The sequence below is a fragment of the Bidens hawaiensis genome, unplaced genomic scaffold, assembly GCF_021521415.1.
Source record: "Bidens hawaiensis isolate Kalapana, Puna unplaced genomic scaffold, B.hawaiensis_p1.1 tig00046632_1, whole genome shotgun sequence".
NCBI lineage: Eukaryota > Viridiplantae > Streptophyta > Magnoliopsida > Asterales > Asteraceae > Bidens > Bidens hawaiensis.
This window is the reverse complement of record NW_027498308.1, coordinates 1-22,904: the sequence shown is the minus strand read 5'-3', so window position 1 is coordinate 22,904 and position 22,904 is coordinate 1. Positions and strand designations below refer to the sequence as shown.

Here is a 22,904-nt window from a genome sequence, read left to right as displayed (position 1 = left end):
CTTTTGAGCAATTAAGACATTTAGATACATACAACGCTATGTCCTTTTTCATACCCGACCACCAAAAGGTAGCACGAATGTCGAAATACATCTTATCCGCATCAGGATGGACGGAATACCGCGAGTTGTGAGCTTCTTCGGGTATACAAGTACGAAGATCATCACGATCAGGAACCCACAAACGATTGAGAAAGTACAAAAGACCATAGGTTTGGTTTCGAGTTGAAGTTCAGCTCCACATGACATTTCGTCGTACATGTTGCCTTCTTCAACGGAGGTACGCTGAGCTTGAAATATACGAATTTGAAGATCGGTTTGAACAATGACGCAAAGAAGCAAACGGATTTAACATTAACCTTTCGACTTAGGGCGTCGGCGACAACATTCGCTTTTCCGGGGTGGTAGCGAATTTGTATATTTAGAATCGGGGAACTTGATGTGTCGGAACACACTCTCAATCGATTCGAACCATTGCAACAAAGTGGTTGCACAGTTGGTTCCAAAGAACTAGGTAGGATTAGCACTTGTAAATTGCTTAAACAAGTAAGATCCGGGTTTGGGTTCAACGGGTGCAATGGGTTGAGGTTGGGTAGCTTTGATTTGGGTTACAAGTTTGGGAATCACAAAGGCCATTTTCTTGACGATGAAAGCAGCCATTCGTCGGTTGGATTTCTTGCGCGGATTGCGGCTTACTGGAGGCATGCTAAAATATATAAAGAAATGGGATAAGTTTGAGGTAAAAGAAATGAATAGGAGGGTGTATAAAAATAAAATAAACTTCAATTTTATTTTTTTTTATTGTGAATCCCAGAGTTAGTGAGGAGAATATGTTAGTGTTAAAAAGAATATAAAACTTTGTATATAAATAACAATTCGTAAACGAAACGTAAATGATTTTGAGAGGTTAAAGCTTGCCATATATAACAAAAACCACGAAAGTCCTCCATGTAGCCTTGCCTTACAAGGCCTGAAACTTAACCAACCGAGTCCGGATAAGTAACTACCAAAGGTAAAAAGGGTTTATTATATATATGTTGTGCCATATGATTCAAGTATTAATTTAGACTAAGATAAACAAACAAAAATGTAAAACTTCAACAATTTGACTTTGGATGTCAAACATGACAAAATCATGAAAATAACCTTGTAATGTCTTTAAATTTGAGAGAGGAAAGAGTTTATTAGCAGGGATTAATGTTAGGGAGGGCCTTGTATTTATAGGAAGAGCTAAGTTTGGTTAAACAAGCGAATTAGTGAACAAAAACCGATTTTTGGATAATAATACAAACAATAAAACATTTCTGTTCTGCTGTTCCCATCAAGCCACGCGACCATAGAGTGGTCTCCCCATCGAGTAGCGCGATGGGGGTGGCTGGTGGATTTTTTAAAATTTCAAAATTGGCAAAACTGGCCCATGTAGTTCGTTTTAAGTGATTTTATCGCGTTTTAAGGCCCGAAAAGGATGCTTTCAAGACCCAACAAGTGTAAAACAGTATTGTAACATAAAATCCATCATTTTGATTATATAATAAGTTTCGGTTTACAAAGCGGGTCGGTTTACACGATAAACGGATTATAAAACAAATATAACGAGTACAAGCGGGACCCGATTTTGACGAATGTCACATGGATTGTGCTTGAAGGTGATTGTTGGTAAACTTAACTTCCACATGTTTATATCTTCTTTTAGAATACCCCTTTTATGTTTAGGGTGTGTTTGGGATTCCTTATTTTCCTCTCCTTATGACTTATTAAGGTTGAATAAGTCATTTTTATGTTTATAAAGTGTTTGGGAACACATAAGGCCTTTTAGGTTTCTCCTTATAATCAAGGCTAAAAGATGGGTTTTCAATAAGTTAGGATTTAGTAACGTATCTCCTTATAGGTTTAGAATACACACTCCACCCTTCCATTCCACCCAAACACTTTAAAAAAACAACTTATTCACATATGCAAAAATGTCATTTTTGGTCATTTACATCACTAAATTAAACCAAACAGTTTTTAAAATACAACTTCGTAACTTATGTTAATCCAAACAGTTTTTTGGAAACTCCTTATTAGAAAGTCATAAGTCCTTTTTCACTTATCACAAAAAGGCATTTTCAACTTAAATAAGGAATCCCAAACAAACCCTTATATTTAGTTTGTGTTAGTATTAAGATTGTATTAACGGGATCAGAATTTTGATTTCTTGCTATTAGTGGTTACTTTTAATATTTCCGTCTCTCTAATATGATAGTTTCAATATACTTTGATTTGTGATTACCAATTTGATTCATTTGTTTTGTTTCTGGTTATAAAGTTAGGTTGTATTTTATTATTTTTGATAGGTTTTGTTGTAAAAGGTTATGATTGTTTATATTTAATTGCTAATTGTTACATTTTCTCATTTTCTTTTTACTTCAACATAAGTAGCTAGATATTTAACTATCACACATTCATTATGATATACGTTAACTTTTTGGTTTAATACTTAATTACGTTCCATGGTTTTTTTGTTTTTTTCAGGTGGTCAAGGGGGATTATTTTGTTTTAGGAGGGAAATTTTCAAGATCATCTTGGTCAATTCATGTTAATATCTAATGTTTTAATGTTTTTGATAAGACAATCAAGTTTGTGTATCTATCAACTTATTATGTAGACAATGTTATTTCCTACTCTTTTTATCATCTATTTGAATATTCATATATGGTTGTATATTTATGATAATGTATGGTTGTTTATATACATTTTCTTATTTATCTAATGTCAACCCATGTGTAACACGGGTACTATCCTAGTAAGCAATATAATAACGAATTGTAGATTCAAGTTTCCACATACATTAATAATCAATCGGAATCATCACTACTATACGATGTGCCTACAAGATCATCATCTTCGTCATCCTTATCAACTTTTGTTTCGTCCTCCTCATCCTAATTGTATGTATCTTCATCTTCTATATCACCATCAATGAAGATTTCATTATTACCATTAATGAAGCTTTCATCGTCCACAATCGGGGTTTAATTATAAGACTTGAGTCACCACCTTCTCCTGAAGTCGGCACCGTGGGTAATTAACCTATGTCGATAAACAAGTTATCACCTATAAGTCTTGCTTCTTGGACAATCAGAAGTTAAGACTTTATTCGCCGCCTTCAAAGCCTTTGTTGACAAACTAGTTATAATCAGATGATTGAGTGTTGTGCATGCAATACATCTATCTCATCGACAAGAGTGGTACTTGGCCTATACTCTAATGTGTTCGTTGGTGAACCACCCAATAAATGAAAATGAAAGATATAGTAAATTTCGTTGTCCCAGCAGCATTTCATCATGAAAAGGATTTCCGAAAGCACCAAAAACTTTTCATTTCCCACTAACCATATTCCGATGGCATGTTGTTGGTATAAGTTGGCAAAAATTTAACAATATGATGGAGCCTATGCTGACAATATCTCGTCGCCTTAGCCAAGCTATCCCGATGACCATTCTCGTTTCTAAAGATCCGATTGGTTAGACAAGAATTCTTGTAATGAATACAATTTTTTTGTGTTTTAAAGAATGTTTAATGCTATCACTTATGTAAGTTTGTAATGACACGCTATTCAAATGAGTTCTTTGGTCACAAATATTCAATATAAAATTAAAATTGGCTTAGTGTTATGCAAATGATGGAGAGAGGAGTCACTCTTAACTCCCCAAGGAAATACTGTAACACTAGGTTAGATTTCATGTTACACACCGGTGAATATATATAAACTTTATATATATATATGGGAAGGTTAATGTACAAATGAAATTAACGTGCTAAATATGAGAATCAAGTATAGTAATTATGTAATTAAATCATGGAGTAATTACATAATTACTCTACATGATTCTCATGTTTAGCACGTTCATTTCATTTGTATTTGATCCAAACCATATATATATATATATATATATATATATATAGGAGGGTTATTTTGAGAACCATGGTGAGTTTTAAGAACTCAATTTTGAACCATACATTTAATTAAATGATATGAAATATGTGGTTGAGATTAAATTTAATTAAAAAATGAAGCAGGAGAGAGAATAAATTTTTTGATAATTACACAAGTTTCAACGTTAGTTACACATGTGTAAAAAGTCGATTCGGTGTGTAAAAAAATACCGTAATTTTTTGTACATCACTTACACTTACGTATTACACATGTGTAAAAACAATTCGAAAAAAAAAATTGTTACGTTGAGTTCTTTCGAGTTCTTAAAACTCAAAGTGGTTCTCAAAAGAAATCAATCATATATATATATATATATATATATATATATATATATATGAGGGATGGTCTAGACGAGATGTCATTTTATTGCGAGAAATCAATCTGAGCTATTTTTTCAATATTCAAAGTATTATTGCTCAAAAACTTATTCATAATGCCTTCTTTCTCAAAACTTTCATAGTTATTTTTCTTATTTGTTACAAGTTTGTCATCACAGTTATATGCCATTGATTAGATAAATTAATAGCTCAGATTGATTTCTCGCAATAAAATGACTTCTCGTCTAGACCATCCCTCATATATATATATATCAATATTCAAAGTATTATTGCTCAAAAACTTATTCATAATGCCTTCTTTCTCAAAACTTTCATAGTTATTTTTCTTATTTGTTACAAGTTTGTCATCACAGTTATATGCCATTGATTAGATAAATTAATAGCTCAGATTGATTTCTCGCAATAAAATGACTTCTCGTCTAGACCATCCCTCATATATATATATATATATGAGGGATGGTCTAGACGAGAAGTCATTTTATTGCGAGAAATCAATCTGAGCTATTAATTTATCTAATCAATGGCATATAACTGTGATGACAAACTTGTAACAAATAAGAAAAATAACTATGAAAGTTTTGAGAAAGAAGGCATTATGAATAAGTTTTTGAGCAATAATACTTTGAATATTGAAAAAGTTTGCTTCTATAATCACAGTAAGTGAAATCCTAATTTTTTTAGCAAAATTATCTCACTCCAAAGTCCAAACAATGACAAAGTTGTCTGGATGGATTGGAACAATCTTCGAGTTATTTTCAATCCAAATTTTTACAGATAAGTGTAAGGATTATAATACTATGGTGTGTCATATTAATATTAGTATCGGACATTGCAAGAATTATTTCAAGTCAATGAATAATATATATTGGATTTTGTAGGGATTGTTTCATTGTGTAGGGATTACTTTACTGTGTAGGTGACTCGTAATAAATTCACCTAAACAAGTAACATACTATAACAAAAATAAAAAATGTAGGATGAGCAGATAAAAATGAATTTTAGTGTTGGAACTGTGTAGGAATTATTACATGGTGTAGGTAAATATGTGATGAGGACTTCAAAAAGAATCATAGTGTTCTTTAAATTAATTAAAAATAAAGAACCAGAAAAAAGCCACTTATTGAACAGGGTAATAAACAAACTAATAAAAGAGAAATAAAATGAAACTTCTAAATACCTAATAGTTACCGAATATAATACTTTTCATTTTTTACCATCTTACCCCTTGATTTTATTAAAAGAAAAAAAAATTTGTGATTGGTTAGAATGATTTTTCGCATTTCTCGCATTAAGATGATTTCCCTACTGAACTTAAGCATATCTATCTATTCTAATAAAAGCCTACCATTTTTGCCACTTGTCAATACCATAGCCATCCTCATATTTTTTCAACCAATTTTCATATATGATCCTTATCTTTTAAGTCATTTCAATATTAAAGTTATAGCTTTATTCCAACTAAATCCATTACTACATATAATAAGTATTCTCCATATGGATTTACAAGAGACGATTAGTGAATTTTGAAGTGTTTATGGTTTATATTCAAAATAATAAACAATAAACATTCGATTCATAATATGTGGAATGAGAACAATCGACTTGGACTAAATCCTGATAACGTCAGCGGCTAAGGCTTAGCCTTTAACACCTAAAAACACATATGATGTTAAAACTAAAAGTTTTCGTGTTTACCCGAAACATAAAATTCGGACCCAAGAACCAACCCGAAATACTTCGGTTCAAGTTTGGGTTAGTATGTTCTTGGGTTCGAGTTTTTCAGGTCGGGTTAGTTTGGGTTAAGGTACGGGTTTTCTTGGGTTGGGTTTCATGTTACGGGTAAAAGTGACAGTCCTACTTTCAACGATTATAAATAAGAATCACTACATTCACATTATGCAACTTTAAATCTTCTAATATTCTTCTATCTCAGAATAATCGCTATTATCTTAACATTGTTTTAATGTTAGTATGTATTTTCATTTTCCTGACAATTACATTCATATGAAATAAACAAATCATTTTGTTATATTTAAATTTTCGGTTTTTATGTTGCTTGATTATACAATTTTTAATTGTAAAATATAATATCAAATAAAAATTTGTCATACACAGAATATTAATGACAACAAATTTATCATGATCAATCAATTTTAAATTGTAAAGATGGTTTTTGGGATAATCATGGTTTTTTTGGATAAACATAAGCAGATGTTCTCAAATGACATCATATTAATGTGTATGAATATTTTTTTTATTAGTATCATGGATATATATTATCATTTATCTAGAGTCGGTATGTACTTGGAGAACCTTTTTTGTCACATGGACAGCTATATATGGCTATATAAAGAGTTATAAGCAGACATATATATTACTTTATTAAGAGTTACAAGCAGACATTGACTAAAGATTTTGATTTTTGATAAACAATGTATACTTGCTAATACAATCACAAATGTAGTGTATAAGGAAGTTTTTACCTGTTTGTAACATATTTGTGTAATCTTAGTCATGTAATTTCTGTAACTTCAATTTAATTGTAATTGTATTAACAATATATGATTAATTTGTTGACTGTATTTCACTTAATGGTCAAAGTTTAAAATTTTCAACAATTACCCGTGTAATACACGGGTTTCAAACTAGTATATATATATATATATATATATATATATATTATATACATTTTAATGAATTGTAAACGTTAGATAATCACACATTATTAATATAAGATATTACATTGTTGTTTTTATTAAAAGAATCCAACATACAAAAATGAACATTAAAGATAACAATTTAAAAGATATGTTTAACTTATAATACATATTTCTAACTTATAGCATGAAGTAAAAAACGGCATATTAATTAAAACTCCATTATCTACTGAAGTCATATATTGTAAACTATAAAGCGTAAACATGTAGATGTTATTATATAAGTTATATGTTATAAAAACTATTTTTATTGAAATTATTAAACATAGAAGTACACAACATAAAGAATGCTACAAATATAACAATGAGATATAACAGTTATAATTTTGATTAAAACGTTTAATAAAGTAACAATAAAATCCAAACTTCGTGACTTAAACCACCATTTCAATCCAAACATCTATACATCCAATCCAAACATTCATAAATAATCTCCCAGAATCCAAAAAAAAAATAAAATAATAATAACAAAGTCTCAAACTTTTAAAAAATTACAATTAAGAAATTAATTATCTTTAGTACTAAAGAAAGAGTGAGTATAACCATTTATTTAATTTAAAACATTTTTCAACATAGGAGTTAATGTTTAAAATTAAATTGTTTATTAAGGGGATAATTTATTAATAGAAATTGTATAGCTGACATTCTATGTATATAACTTAGTTAAATGACATGTGAAAAAGATGTGTTGCTAGTATAGTAAAATTTATAAGATCTTTTATGCCTCATTTTTTCCACCGGAGCATCATTAACACTTACAAATTTGTATTAAGTAATAAGGCTGGTCGCTATAGGGTGGGGTTGGTTTCTGGGGCGCGGTCCAACCAAGGGCGCGGATGGTTTGGTGGTTCAAACGGCCGGCGCGGTTTTATAAATTTGGTGGGTCCCCCCACCCCCCATCATTCATAAAGGGCAATTTATATAAAAAAGAGAAAAATCCAATTTGCCTCCCTGTGATATAACGGCGGGAGATGGATTGACCACTGAAAAAGAATCTGTGCATTTTGCGCACCTGTGTTTACTGTGCGTGTTTTTTTTGGCTCCCTGCAGTGTTTATTATGATCAGAATGCTCCCTACAGTGGTTAATAATTGGTTAAATGACTATATACCCTTCATCTTCATCTTCATCATTAACATTCAAACACATCAAGAACATCAAGAACATAAACCCAGAAAATCAAGAACATTAAGAACCCTAACACAAACACAAACCCAAAAAATCAAGAACATCATCTCCGTCTAAGAACCCTAACCCATAAATCTTATACAAACACATAAATTAACATCATCATTCAAACACAAACTCATATCATCATCTTCATCATTAATTTTCATCTTCTTCACCCACAACCCATCACCGCCGCCGTCACCACCATTCCTTCGCCACACCATATCTTCATCTTCATCACCACCACCCATCTTCTTCACCTGCAACTCGTCACCGTCGCCGTAACTTCTAATTCGATCCCTTCGCCATCGCCGTCACTGCCGCCGAAAATCGTATTCCGGTCATTAAACATTACAACCGCCATCCTCTCATGCCTCTCTGCCGGAAAATCGGATTCCGGCCACCGGCTGCCGGAAAATCGGATTCCGGCCCTTTTCACATTTTCAACCTCCATCATCACATCATTACTCACCAAACACCATGCGCTACCATTCTTGCTCACCAAAATGGCATCACCATATTTATTTTCAAATCTCATCCACACCTTATATCTAGATCTATGCTTTTTTTGTTCAAATTCTTGTAAAAAACCTATGGATTTGGTGGTCGGAAGTTTTCCGATGGACGACGACGGCGACGGTAGCGACGGGGAGGGATGAGAGAGTTGAGAAGATGATGATGATGGTTGAGATGATGATAATGAGCTGCTCTAGTATTATTAGTATTACTATTATTGTTATTATTATTAGATATTATTATTATTATTATTTGTCTAATTACTAAAGTACCCTCAACCAGGGGCTCAATACACTCAACCAGGGGCTCATATTACAAAATAAACAAATATATTGTTACATAACGCGCAAATTCTTTTTCAGTGGTCAATCCATCTCCCGCTGATATATCACAGGGAGGCAATTGGAATTTTCTCTATAAAATAAAGTAATTATTTTATTTATAAATTCTAACTCATTTTATCATTTTTTACTCAAACACTCGAAAGAGGAACTCAAGATAATACACGAAAAAAGAAAAGCGATGCATGCGGAATACAATGCCATGCATGAAGAAAGAAAGAAAGAAAGAAGGCTAAATCGGAGCGGCAACGAGAGAAAAACTTCAAGCTCCTCGTAAAGGATCTCTCGCATCTAGATCCGGCCACGCGGGCGTTTTTGGAGAAAAATAAAGAAATGATAATGGCAAAATAAGCAAACGAGGACTCGGACGCCGAACATTAGTTGTATTTTTTTTTCTATTTGTATGTTTTTTTTTTTGTTTTTTTTAGTTCTTAAAAAAATTAGTTCTTAAAAAAAATTAAGGGGCTTCGAAGCCCCCTCACCATAGAGGGCATCTTTGTGGTGGGGCTTTGAAGCCCCTAGTTCCCACGTGACGCTGACGTGACACTGGGAGGAGCTTCGAAGTCCCACACCATAGAGAACAGCCTAATGATACATAATAAAGTAGCTATCTATCGTATCACCAAAAGTACACACATCCAATGTTTCAAAAACGTCTTCGACCACTTGGTTTATTCATCACTACCACAAGCACTCCATTTGGAAAGAAATATCATAAATACAATTAGAGTTCAAATCATATCATTTATTTAGACAATTGTACTTGAATGCCTACAGACTCACCCTTTTGATTCCCTGTTCATAGGTTTCAATGATAAAACAGCTATCTTTCTAGTCAATGTGCACCCAAACACCAGTTCCAGGAACACCCAGATAATTAACAAACAGAATATAGTACCCCGGAGGAGCAAACGTTCCGGACGGTGGCGCCAACGCGGTGATCACATTATCATCAAGCTCGGTCAGTGTAGGAACAATAATCCTTTGGTTTTGTGAGAACCCGTGAGTGGTGAATGGTGGGTAAAGCAAAGTTACCTTAATCTCACCTAACTCAAAAGATTCTAGAAGTGGGAGACTAGCTGCAATCTTGAATGGTCTTCCGTACTTTAACAGCTTATCAGTACCTTTCTCGTCTATTACCGGTCTATGATTGTTGAGCTTCGGGTCTAAGTAATGTGGCGAGAACTTTTCGACTCCCAGTTCAGTTGGATACTCGTCATTGAAAGTGTAGTACTGGTGCGGGTTGCTACCCGCAACCAAAACCGTAGTGTCGGGCAACAATGCACTTGTGGAATGATACAGTCTTGGTGTGTTGGTAGGGGTCATCTCTGTAAACCTTTGACCCATGGGCTTGAGCGGTTGATATAATAAAGGCATAAAGTTGGGATCTCTAGCATTTTCCCAACCAGAAGTACCCTTTTGTGCACCATTGAGCATAATAAGATCACCAGTTGGGAGGTGTAAAAGATCCCCCATGATTCTCGGAGACGGCATGTCTTGTTCATCCTCCCATTGTGCACCTATGTTCATGGGATGTATTCTATGACAATCTTTATGTGCGGGTAAGAATTCTTGTACTTTTTCATGCCTTGCATCGACCAATTCGAACGCGTCGGGGCTGTTTCCACCGCAAATGACAACTTCAACATTAAGGGCTTGGGTGTTATCTTGGGACATTTTTAATGGGAGGAGCGCGGAACTACCTGATGGAGGGTAGTTCCGAGATCCTCCTGGACACACGGGATGTTGTTGAATGGTTTGTCCGGATGACGGGTTGAACGTGATGGCTTGATTGTTAGCGAAAAGAAACACGTTTCCGTCTGGAAGGAGGAAAAGGAACGGATAGAGGTTGTTCTCGATGTATTCGAATGGTCCCTTTGCGGGTGTGCATGTTTCTTTAAGGAAAGGTAGGTCGATTATATTAGGCTTGAACTCAAGTGAAGGCGGCACAATCTCGTAGCTGAAAGCGTTTCGGCCTCCAACAACAATTGCACTCCCGTCTGGTAAGATCTGGTTAGTTGAATACCTGCAGTTGGTTCAATAGAATATGTTACATTTCGGGCATTCACGGGGTTCAATCTCACGTTGACTGATTGAAAGCTGTCGGAAATAATTTAAAAACTGATTGACCTATCAGTAATATATATATATATATGGGTTTAGATCAAATACAAATGAAATTAATGTGCTAAACGTGAGAATAAAATAGAGTAATTATATATACAAATAGAGTAATTATGTAATTACTCTATGATAATTACTTTACTTGTATATATAATTACTCTACTTGATTCTCACGTTTAGCACGTTAATTTCATTTCTACGTTAACCTTCCTATATATATATATATATATATATATGGGTGGGTTATAATAAAAAAGAAATAGTTTTCTAGGAAAAGTAAGAATAAATTTAGGTCATTGGATCTATGATCTAGTGGTTGAGATTAATAGTTTTTAAAATACCAAATAGTTTCCTAGGATTAATGATTTATGCTATATAGTTTTCTAATTTTAAATTTTGTGTCATTCCTACTATTCCTACAAAACTATGTATTTTTAATTTAACCATTTTCTATATTGGGGGGGGGGGTATAATCAGTGTTGTAAAACTCGGCCTGGGCGGCCGAGTACTCGGTGCCTAGGCGCTCCTCGGCACTTCACTGCACCGCTTTTCTTCTCCAAGGTCAAAAAACTCAGAATTGGCACTAGGCGGTCCAACTCGGACCTAGGCGGCTCTACTCGGGCTAGGCGGTCCAATTCGATATTAACAAAATTTTGAATTTTATTAAAAAAAAACTCAATTTCTTCAGGAGCTTACCACTGCTTTTTTTCCTGTTCACACTAAGACACGACCTAATTTATGTTCTAAACTTGCAACCACCATTGTTATCATCCGATTCGAAGTTCTAAACTCACAAACATCTTATTTAAGTACGATTTAGGTACATCTTTCATCAACTGAGACATGTTCTTGAACCAATATGTATGTGTTATTGATTGTTTTTGTAGTTTTCATTTGTATTTTGTAAAATATTTAGTAAACTTTTCATATTTGACATATATATAATCTCCGAAAAATGAATTTCTTTATAAAATATCATGTCTGAGTACTCCCCGAGTACACCCCGCCTAGACCGAGTACTCGCAACTCCCTAGTTGACCGCCCTGGGAGCGCCTAGCGACTTTTGCAACCTTGGTTATTATAAAAAAAATAGTTATTTTATGAAAAGTAAGAATAAATTTAGACAATTGGATCTATAATCTAGTTGTTGAAATTGACATAGAATTGCTGAAGAGTGCTAGCCTAGCTACAGTAGAGGTTATCTTAAAAGGGTGGTACAAGCATTCAATCCTTAATTAAAGTCAGTTGTGAATGCATTCACTTCTATTCCTAAGCAACCTTCATATAGTCCGTAGTTAATGTATTCAAGCTAAAAATATTGCGCTATGATGAATTTAAAACATCAACTTTACTAAAATTCAAATGAAGCCTTTGTTAAATATGTAGAAATCATTACTACAAAGGGACGGAGAGAAGTCGACTCAAACTTACTTGAGATGAGAGGTTTATGCATGATTTGATAGAACTACACATCTCAAAGGACATGGTTGAGGATAGGATTTCATGAAGACATATGATTATGTTTAAAGATTTCTATGAGCAACATATGGTTTTTCGTTAAATACGTTTCCTAGGTGGATTCTAAGAACGATGTACAGTTTCAATATATATTATTGTAAGCTTTTTAAATTAATAGTGTAATTTTAATTTAGTATTATTATTACCTATTCTTTTATCTATTTACCTATATGGACACACACACACACTTTTATATATATATATATATATATATATATATATATAGGGGATGGTTCAAGAGAGAAATGATATTATTGTAAGAAATGTAAGAAAAAAATATGGACCACTAGTTTTGTTTTAAGTTTTAAATGCTTAAATCTAAATAAAGAAAATATTAATTATTTTCTTTCTTCAATTAATATAATTAATAAACTATAATACTTATCTATTTAATTAATATAACTAATTAAATTATTATAATTAGATAATATTAAAAACTCATTTATTTTTATAACTTACTTTTTGTTTCTTGAATTTTTATCCTACACAAGTATAATTTATTCATACATTAAAATTTTTTTCTATCCAAAACTAATTTCTTTCAACTCAATATATTAATATCCATCAACACATACTTATATTATGATGAATAATACCAAAAAAGTATTTTACATGTGTTTGCATAAGATATCAACAAAAAACATACAGCATACACAAAAAAATATAATCTACACTTGTTCTAAGAATAAGACAACATATAACCTACACATGAAAAACATATAACCTACACACAAAAAACATATAACCTACACACGAAAATTTTATATTACACAAATACAATTTATTCCTATATTAATTTATTTTCAAAACCAATTTCTTCAAACTCAATATATCAATATCCATCAACACGTAGTTACATTGTGATAAATAATATAAAAAACTATCTTACACATGTTTGCATTAAATATCAAAAAAAATATACAACCTATACATAAACATATAACCTACACTTGTTCAAAGAAAAAGAAAACATATAGCTTACATACGAAAAACATATGACCTATGCATGTGTAGGGTATGTGTATCTTTGTGTAGTTTATATAATTGTTGATGTCAAATTACATATGTAAGCTATATGCTTTTTGTATGTTGTATGTTTTTATTGCTCAAAACAAGTGTAGGTTATATAACTTTATGTAGGTTGTATATTAATTGTTTACATTTAATGGACACATTTGTATGATATTTTTTTATTATTATGTATGACAATAATTTTTAGAGGCATACCAATTAAAAAAAATATATATATTATGTTTTGATATTTAATGTTAAAAAATACGTTGATATATGCTAATATATTGAGTGGAAATTATTTTTTTAATATAAAAAAATAGTTTTATATGACTAAATTGTATTTATATTGAATAAAATGAAGAATGTGTAAATAAAAAATAAAACTAAAGTAGTGTTTTTATCTTTTAATTATTATAGTTAAATTAGTTAGATATATTAATTAGAGAGAAATTTATTATAGTTATATTAGTTGTATTAATTGAAGAGAGAGTATGCATTTATTGTTGCATTTACATCTTTTTTATTTATTTTTAAATATTTAAAACCTAAAATAAAACTAGTGGCTCATATTCATTTCTTTCATTTCTTATAATAATTTAATTTCTTGCAATAATTTGATTTCTTTCTTAAACGTAAACATATATATATATATATATATATATATATATATATATATAGTTTTTGAGCTAATGGTCTCTCTGGAATCAACCTCTATATTCTTTGGAATAGAGATACAGTTTGCTTACATTCCACCATTCTCAGACCCTGCTAATAGCTATGCTATTAACCAAATTTTTACTTGGTGTCATTGATTGAATGAACTTTACTAAATTTCATAATTAATGCATTAAATTTCAATCTAAAATGTTTTTTTTAATATATAAAAAGAGTATACTATTATATACGTCATGGTGTTTCCATCACTTTTTTCATTTCCGTCCCAAAAAGCTTTGTTTTAGAATCTTTGTCATCGTGGTTTCATTTTCTCGTCATTTCAGTCACTTTTTTCATTTCCGTCTAAAAAGCTTTGTTTTCTTCACTTTATCATTTCCGTCCAAAAAGTTTATTAACCCCGTTTGTTACACTCCTTTAAATGGCGGGCATTTATGTTTATTTTAGGTGTTTAACCCCTTCCCTACCTCACTTCTCTATTCTCTGTCTCACTTAAAGATCGCAAGAAAGCACCACCACTGCCGTCAGAGTTCAACACCGCCCTGTCAAAACTCGATATGTATCCTGCTATGAAAACCGACCACCTCTAGTATCCAAGTAAAATCTACCCCCCCCCCCTTTCTTCTTCATTTTATGGCGACCACAAACCACATTGGTCGTCTTCCCCATCATCGTTGTTAATGGCAATCAGATTTAGGGTTTCATTTTCTTCCTTGTTTGCCTCGCCTTTCTTCCTCATACCCAACTTCAAATCCACTTGCAAACTCTATATCTATGACTAGCTACCTTAAAGGTGACCGATGAATATTACAAAAGTCTGAACCTTCTCCTACCATTGTGAACCCTTTTTCGTCGTCAGCCCCTATGAACCCCTCTCTCATCATTGTGGGTAGATTGGTTCACATATTTTGTGCACAGGGAGAGAGAGAGAGAGAAAGATAACGTTATTATTTGGATACCTAATTTTTGAATTTTATTTTGAAAGGTATTTTTGTCATTTTATATGAACTTAATAAAATAGAACTAATGAGATTAATAATTTTGAATAAACTGACAAGAAAAATGAAACCACGGTTACATAAATGCTAAAAGGAAAATTTTAGACGAAAATGATAAAAGTAATCATACCACAGGAAAGAAAATGACGGTTTACTATAGAAAATAAATTTCTCATTTAAACTCATGATATACATGTAGAAGCAGTGAGTGAGCGAAACAAGTATAAATCGTTAGTATGTTGATGGATTTTTAAATTTAAATGGTTAAACTTATATATTTATTATTATTAAATGATATCCCAGAGACACTTAAAATGGTGTAAACATGACATGTCTTAACATATTTTTATAAATAAATCAATTGAGTTGTCGGGTTATAATAAGTTAAGATGTTAAAACGTATGAAACCGGTTACTATAGAAAATTGAGCCTTGTTTTTTGGTTTTCTTTCTAATTATTTAAATCTTAGAAAATAGTTTATTTCGTTATTTATGCTTTAAAAATCTTATCTTACTATACTAATAAACAAAAGTAATTATGCTTAGTTGTCATAATCACATTCAATTCTAGCATAAAATTCTTTTCTAATCTTTTAATCTTTCTTCTCCTTAATTCATGTTATCCATAGGTAATTGGTGATAATGGTTTAAACCATGAGTTACAACATTTTCAATATACTTCAAGATATTATTCATACATTAGCGACTATTTACAACAATTTAATATCAAAAATATAATTATGCTCAATGTATACATTACTTTTTATTAAACAAATCAATATTTTTTAAAAATAAGGACTCGTGAATTCAGTTTGAATTATGAAAACATTTTCGTTTTATATATATAATATGCTATTTAATTTAAATTTTTAATTAACATGATTATTTAATTTTGAATATTGTATTTTATTTTTTAAACATAATCATTTTATAAAACTTTTAAACATTAAAATCATGATTAATTATACCTAAACAAATTTGGAGTCCTACAATTCATGTTTTTTTATGAAAATTGTAAATCCAAGTTTTCTGTTTTTTTTGAAACCATCAATTCCTGTTTTCTTTTCTTTTATTTCATAAACATTTATCATATAATCAATTTCATCAAAGAAATATGATCATATAAAAAACTTTTCCTCATAGTATTGATCTCATATACATGTACCAAATCATTACATGTGCTTATATATATATATTTTTTTATTTATTATGGTCATGAATCCGTTTTTACTGCTTCTTCGAACTAATTGCAATATTGGACACTCAATATCTAGTTTGTTTATAGTTTTCCACATGACTGTAAATTTGATATTAAGACTTCTTATTATATGTACTATATATATAATTTTTTTTTTGTCTTAAATTTTGTGTCTTTATTATTATTTTGTGTCTTTATTTCAAGTAATGATGTGTAATACACGAACTCAAAAACTAGTTTAAAATATACTCAGTACGTTAAAAAGATTGTATCTAAACATGCATGCTTTTTTAAAGAGGGTCCAGAAACATACCATCGGTAGTCGCCAAGAGCATCTTTTACTTCGATAAAATCTCCTTTCGGGTCATCAATACGCATCAGTCTAACTGCTTTTACACCACTGTAGGTACCTCCAGTAGCCAACATGTTACCATTAGGCCACAAGTGTCCTGATGAACACCATGTTTCACCCCGCAACTGCCATAAACATCATGCATATACATCACAAGTTTTCTATATATTCATTGATGGTTAACTTAACTAAAAAGTAAAAACATACCTCAACAGTTCTACTTTTTGAGGTTTTCCATTCATAAGCTACAGCATGAGCCCAGCAATCGGGTTGGTTATTTGCGTCTGGATTAATCGGACAGTTTCCCTCGGGTTCCAATACTCGTGCCGATTGGCCAAGTGATGTGGCATCATACCAGATAACCTGATCGTTAGGCATCAACTGTATATGCATGGCACTCACACCCACGTTAGGGTTATCAATAACCCATCCACCTTTGTAATCGGTCTCAATCTCTGGCTTTGTATACTCATTACCTCCATTGTCAGTGTCCGCAAACACGAAACGTGCCAAAAGTTGAAGGAGGAGGAGGAGGAGCAAGCAGGATTTTGATAGTAAAGCCATTAAATGTTTTGATAAACAAAGGTTCCAACACTAGTTTTAGGACATTAGTAGACCATAAAATCGAAATTATGTTATGTCATGGACATAGTCTTTAACTTAAAACGCCTCATTAACTCTTGTTGGTTAAGTTGTAGGATGTTCCAGTCTGTACTATAAATGCATTCAAAGTTCACATTTACTTAACATAATTCTGAAACCTTTACGCATCATTTATATCATACACTTATTAAGGTTTAATTTCCATGCTCAAACGTATTACGTTTTAAAATCTATAATATATATAAACGAAAACCCAAAAATCCTATGTGTGGCGATGTGGTCGCTCCCCCTTTTTTTGGAGTCACCAGATTTGTTTGATTTTTAAATGAAGGCTTCTCATGCATTTGACCCGAATTCACGGGTATGGGTCTTACCAAACCCAGATATTCCTTAAACGGGTTATAACATCTCATTAAATTAAAAATTATTCTCACCAAATTATTAATGTGAAAATCCTATAAAATAGGATATACTAAAAATTATTATATGATTTTTTTAAAAAAAAATATTATTTATAATTAAAAAACTATTTTATAGTAAAAAAAATTAGCGGGTCTTGAGTCTTACCAAACCCAGATAACTTTTAAATCGGGTTATAACATCTTAGTTATTCGTGAAACTTTTTTATTATCAAACTCTAAGTATATTATAAATTTCATTACAACAAATAATTATAAACCAAAAAAATTATATAAATATTAAAAACGAGTAATGTAAAACAGCCCCCGTAATACGGAGGATAAAAACGAGTTTAATTTATATACTATGCTTGATACATGTATAATACGCATATTGCATAAAAAGTATTAAACTAATAGTTAGTAATAAATATTTAAACATTAAGAATAAGAATCGGAATTAAACTTATTTATTAGACGAAGAGAGAAATTGAAACACAAATTATAGTAATAGGGATTTAGAAATTAGAAATTCTGAAAAGTTAATCAAATTATTTATTAAATAATCTAACTATAGCTAAGGATTTCAATAACCTAGAAATATGATATGGATAGGTGATAATTCAGTAGGTAAACACCTTCTTAAAGACCGAGAGGTGATAGGAAGTAAAATCGTCATATTGCTTTTTCTTGTTAGGATTTTGTGGGTGTCGATGGCTAACGCACCACATAGGATGACAGTTGCAGACCGGGCCCGTCCGGTCGATACGGGCGCAAGATCCAGCATTGCTCCACCAGCCATAGCAGTTAACGCGAATTGGCAGATTCCATCGAACATTCTTAATACCATCTCACATTCTGCTCAATTTCACGGGTTGCTCAACGAAAACCCGCATTCTCATCTTATTCCTAAATATTATTGAACTTTGTCCTATAAATCCCTAATTTGATATTTATTGACTAAGAACCTTGAGCCCCAATAGCGATAACCTCAGAGTCACTATCCACTTAGAAACGCGTAAACTCTCAGGCCCGTCTATTACGTGCAACTTTGGTCTCTTTTACTATTTTTGGATGCTTTTTTAGCATCTTTTTTTTTCATGCTTTTGCACGATTTTTTTTTTCACCTAAATAAATATAACTATTTTCTAACCTCGTAAAAGATGGACATGTGGTGGTGTGCTGGTTTGAGTGCATCTAAGTCTTACAATCTCAAAGTTTTTAGATTACGAGTGAATGAGTCATTGTAGACAACTTAACCAGTTCGTGAAGACCCTGGTAGACAACTTTAGCCCCTTTTCTTGACTGTTTCATCAACCCAAAAGTGTTGGGTCCCATCGACTTCATATCCAGTGTCTCAACAGATCTAACGAGGTCAGTGTAGTGTGAATCAAAGATCATCTGTAGAAACCGAGGATACATGAGAAACATCTCTTTCTTCTCTCCCTTCAGATTGCTCATCATCTCATCGAGAATAAACTTGGAATAGTTGAAATTCCAATCCATGATTAGAGCAACCACAGCCGACATCTGCGTGTGGCTAATCTCATCGGAACCTCCCTTTCGTCCCGACACACACGTAAAGAAAGTGTGTATCAGAAATCTCCAGTACGGGTGGAAAAGCTTCTTGATCGCTAGAGGATAGGATCCCTCATATCCCATTCTTGTAAGAACCTCGGAGATAGCAGCAGTCGGGTATTCCGTTGGGTAATCAGGTTGATCCCCAAATAAAAGAACCTCCCGTATGATGGCCTCTGTGATGACGACCGGCTTCCTTTGCACTTAGGAGTCCATAGACACAACTCCACCTGGTCCTCGTTGGTTAATCGAAACATTGTTCCAGAAGTCAGTGATCATCTTCTTTCAAATGACATGATTTTCTCGTAAAGCGTGAGAAATCCTGCAAGTATTGAGGCCAACGATCATGGACTTGAACTCCTTGTGTGCTGGAGGGGGATCAAACAGATGTCCAGCTATATTGTGAGTGTCAACGAACTTTAAAGGATCTTGATCAGCCATTAGTATGTATTCAACAAGTTTAATGACACGATTTAATTATTTCAAACATTAAGGGCTAAGTGTGATAGAAACCATATTAAAAGGACCATAAATTAAAAACAATAAGGGTATTATAATAGATTTCGGTCCAGGATTGAGTTTTCTATCCACAGAGGAGATTCGGTCAAATAATATAGTTTTCAGTCAAGGGATATATTCTCTGTCTAGTACCACCGAAAATAAGAGTTTTCGGTCATGACAAGAGATCTCGGTCATCGAAAGTCAACTGAGAACCCTTATGGGTTTTCGGTCAGACACGCTGAGAACTGAAAACCATTTGTATTCTCTCTTAAGATATTTGTCATCTCCTCCAAGAGGGCCGAAACCCCATTAAACTTGCAACAAAAATTTTTGAGTCCCTGATAGTTAACCCTAACACGTTCCTATCGAAATTTCAATCAAAGATCTAACAGCCCATGACCCCACGTTCATCTATGAGATCCGTCTATCCATCTATCCATCAATCCTTGAGAACACGGTCCATCGAGTCTCTCAAAGACAATCAACTTGAGCCTGGGTTCATTACCTGTGAGTCAAACAAAAACGAACACCAATGGAAGCTTAGTGTGAATGGTTAAGTAGAAAAGGTTTTCAGCAAGATGACTTGAGAGAGAAGATGATTTTGAATGTGAATGAGATGAAAGCAATAATTTAGGTTAAAAGTCCATTTATACCCCAAACAACATGGGCTGAGAACCTGCAAAAACCAAGTTCAGTCCAACATGCGAGCCCAGAAAAAACGGGCTATCCATTTCAAAGAAAGACCCAATTTGAAAGAAAGCCTATTTTAGCCACATTAAAGAAAGCCTGAATTGCACACATGATTCGAGGAGAGTAGTTTCGAGATAAAACAAAAAGATCAAAATATAATAATAAATAAAAATTACAAAATAATAAAAAATTAACAAGAAATACCAATCCTTTTGAATTTTTTGCAAATTTGGGATCAAATTTCAGTTTATATGGAAATGCCGCCTTTTGTGAAAAGATTCGAACATGAAATCATATTGTTTAAGATGCTGTCACAAGGATTAATGTTCAGCGTTATTATGACATAAAGAAACAGGTTGATAGTAGGTATAACAAACTCAACATGATTTTCATTGCATCAGTGATATGAGTTAGGTTTAGTTCGGCATAAAGCTTAGATGAACATCACTTATGGACCTGTGATGCCTCCTATTTCTTCTGAAGGCGTATTTGACTTTCCCCAGATCACCCCAAATTTGACTCCAACCCCCTAGTGCTTGATCAATGTTTTTAAGAAAGCGATAAAACTTTGGACCTCAAGCCTATTGAAAGATAACATCAAAGATTATATACGTATTTTTTACTAACATAATAATAATAATAACAAGAGCCTGTAAGTCCCGAATCTGGATCACTATAGTAAGATAGCACAATATTTTTGGAGATCAAGACACTAACGGGCTCGTGTATGACAGGGTAATTGCTTTTCTGCCCATCATTCGGAGAGATGTATATGGAGACATGCACATGTCTTCAAAATGACTCTCCACAGTAAGTTTAGCATATTTAGTTTATATCACTTCTACTTTTACGCATCATGGAAAGCTACCATATAAATCAATGACTATTCTAGAGCCTTTTAAGCTTAATAACGTCACCCGTTAGGCACACAGAAACAGTTTATCTATCATTTTTCAAAAGTTGGATTAATTTTCATTTGAAACTATTTTGAGGCTTCTAAAAAGCTGTTAACTGAATAATCATATCGTTTCCCAAGAAGTTACAGAAGACACACATGTTGAGAACTCAGTCACCCCGGTCACTTTTAGCTTTCAGGTAAATGACTAACTCGTATGACCACAAGTGGTTAACATGACCAAACACATATGAAGATACATGTCCTTCCAACTCAGAGTTACCGACATAATTTTAAGTGAATGAATTCAGAACACGAAAACACATCACAATCGCCCCAGATGCTTTCAGTCTTTAGATAAATGGCTATCCTGTGAATCTACGAGTAGATCACCGGACCAAACATATACAACTATATGTTCTTCAAACTTGAGAAATCGACATAACTTTAAGCGAGAATGAATCTTGAAAAACGTAATAAAAAATTTTAATTTTTTTGTTTTTTTAAATAAAAATAAACACACACACACTCTTTTTTAATTTTTTAATTTTCTCCCGCTAAATTTGTGCAAGTTTATAAAATATGTACAATTTTATTCTCAAAAAGACTAAATCCTCGAAACGAAACATTTTTAGAAAACTCACAAGCACATTAAATTTGACTGTTCCGTCCGGTTTTGTAAATAAGTCCGCCACATTATTATCAGTGTGAACTTGTTCAAGGTGAATCAATTTTCAGTCGTAACAGTCGCGAATAAAATGAATTTTAATATCGATGTGCTTGGTTTTGGAGTGTTGAACCGGATTCCAAACAATTGCAATGGCATCATCATTATCACAAAAGATAGGGGTGTCTAGAAATCCCAAACCGTAATCCACTATTGATTTTGCATCCAGATAACCTGTGAGCAGCAAGCTGATGCAGCAACATATTTCGCCTCGGTAGAAGAAGTGGACACCGTTTGTTGCTTCTTACACTGCCATAAAATGAGACGATCTCCTAAAAACTGGCATCCGGCAGATGTGGATTTCCTGTCAATGTCATCTCCACCATAATTGCTATCAGCGAAAGCATAAAGATCAAATTCTAAGTTTTTAGGATACCAAAGACCTAACTTCGGTTGTCCCTTTAGATATCTAAAAATACGTTTAACAAAAATTAAATGAGAGAGTTTAGGATTAGCCTAAAATCGAGCACATTGGCAGACTGCGAACATGATGTCAGGACGACTAGTGGTGAGATACATCAGGGACCCGATCATCCATCGATAGTAAGTTTGATCTACGGGACTCCCTTCCAGATCAGAT

General features: G+C 32.7%; 1 pseudogene; it reads right to left on the bottom strand.

The window, feature by feature from the left end:
* Nucleotides 1–9,888: 9,888 nt before the first annotated feature.
* Nucleotides 9,889–17,496, bottom strand: LOC143596487 (putative aldehyde oxidase Art an 7 pseudogene; annotated as a pseudogene).
* Nucleotides 17,497–22,904: the final 5,408 nt, after the last annotated feature.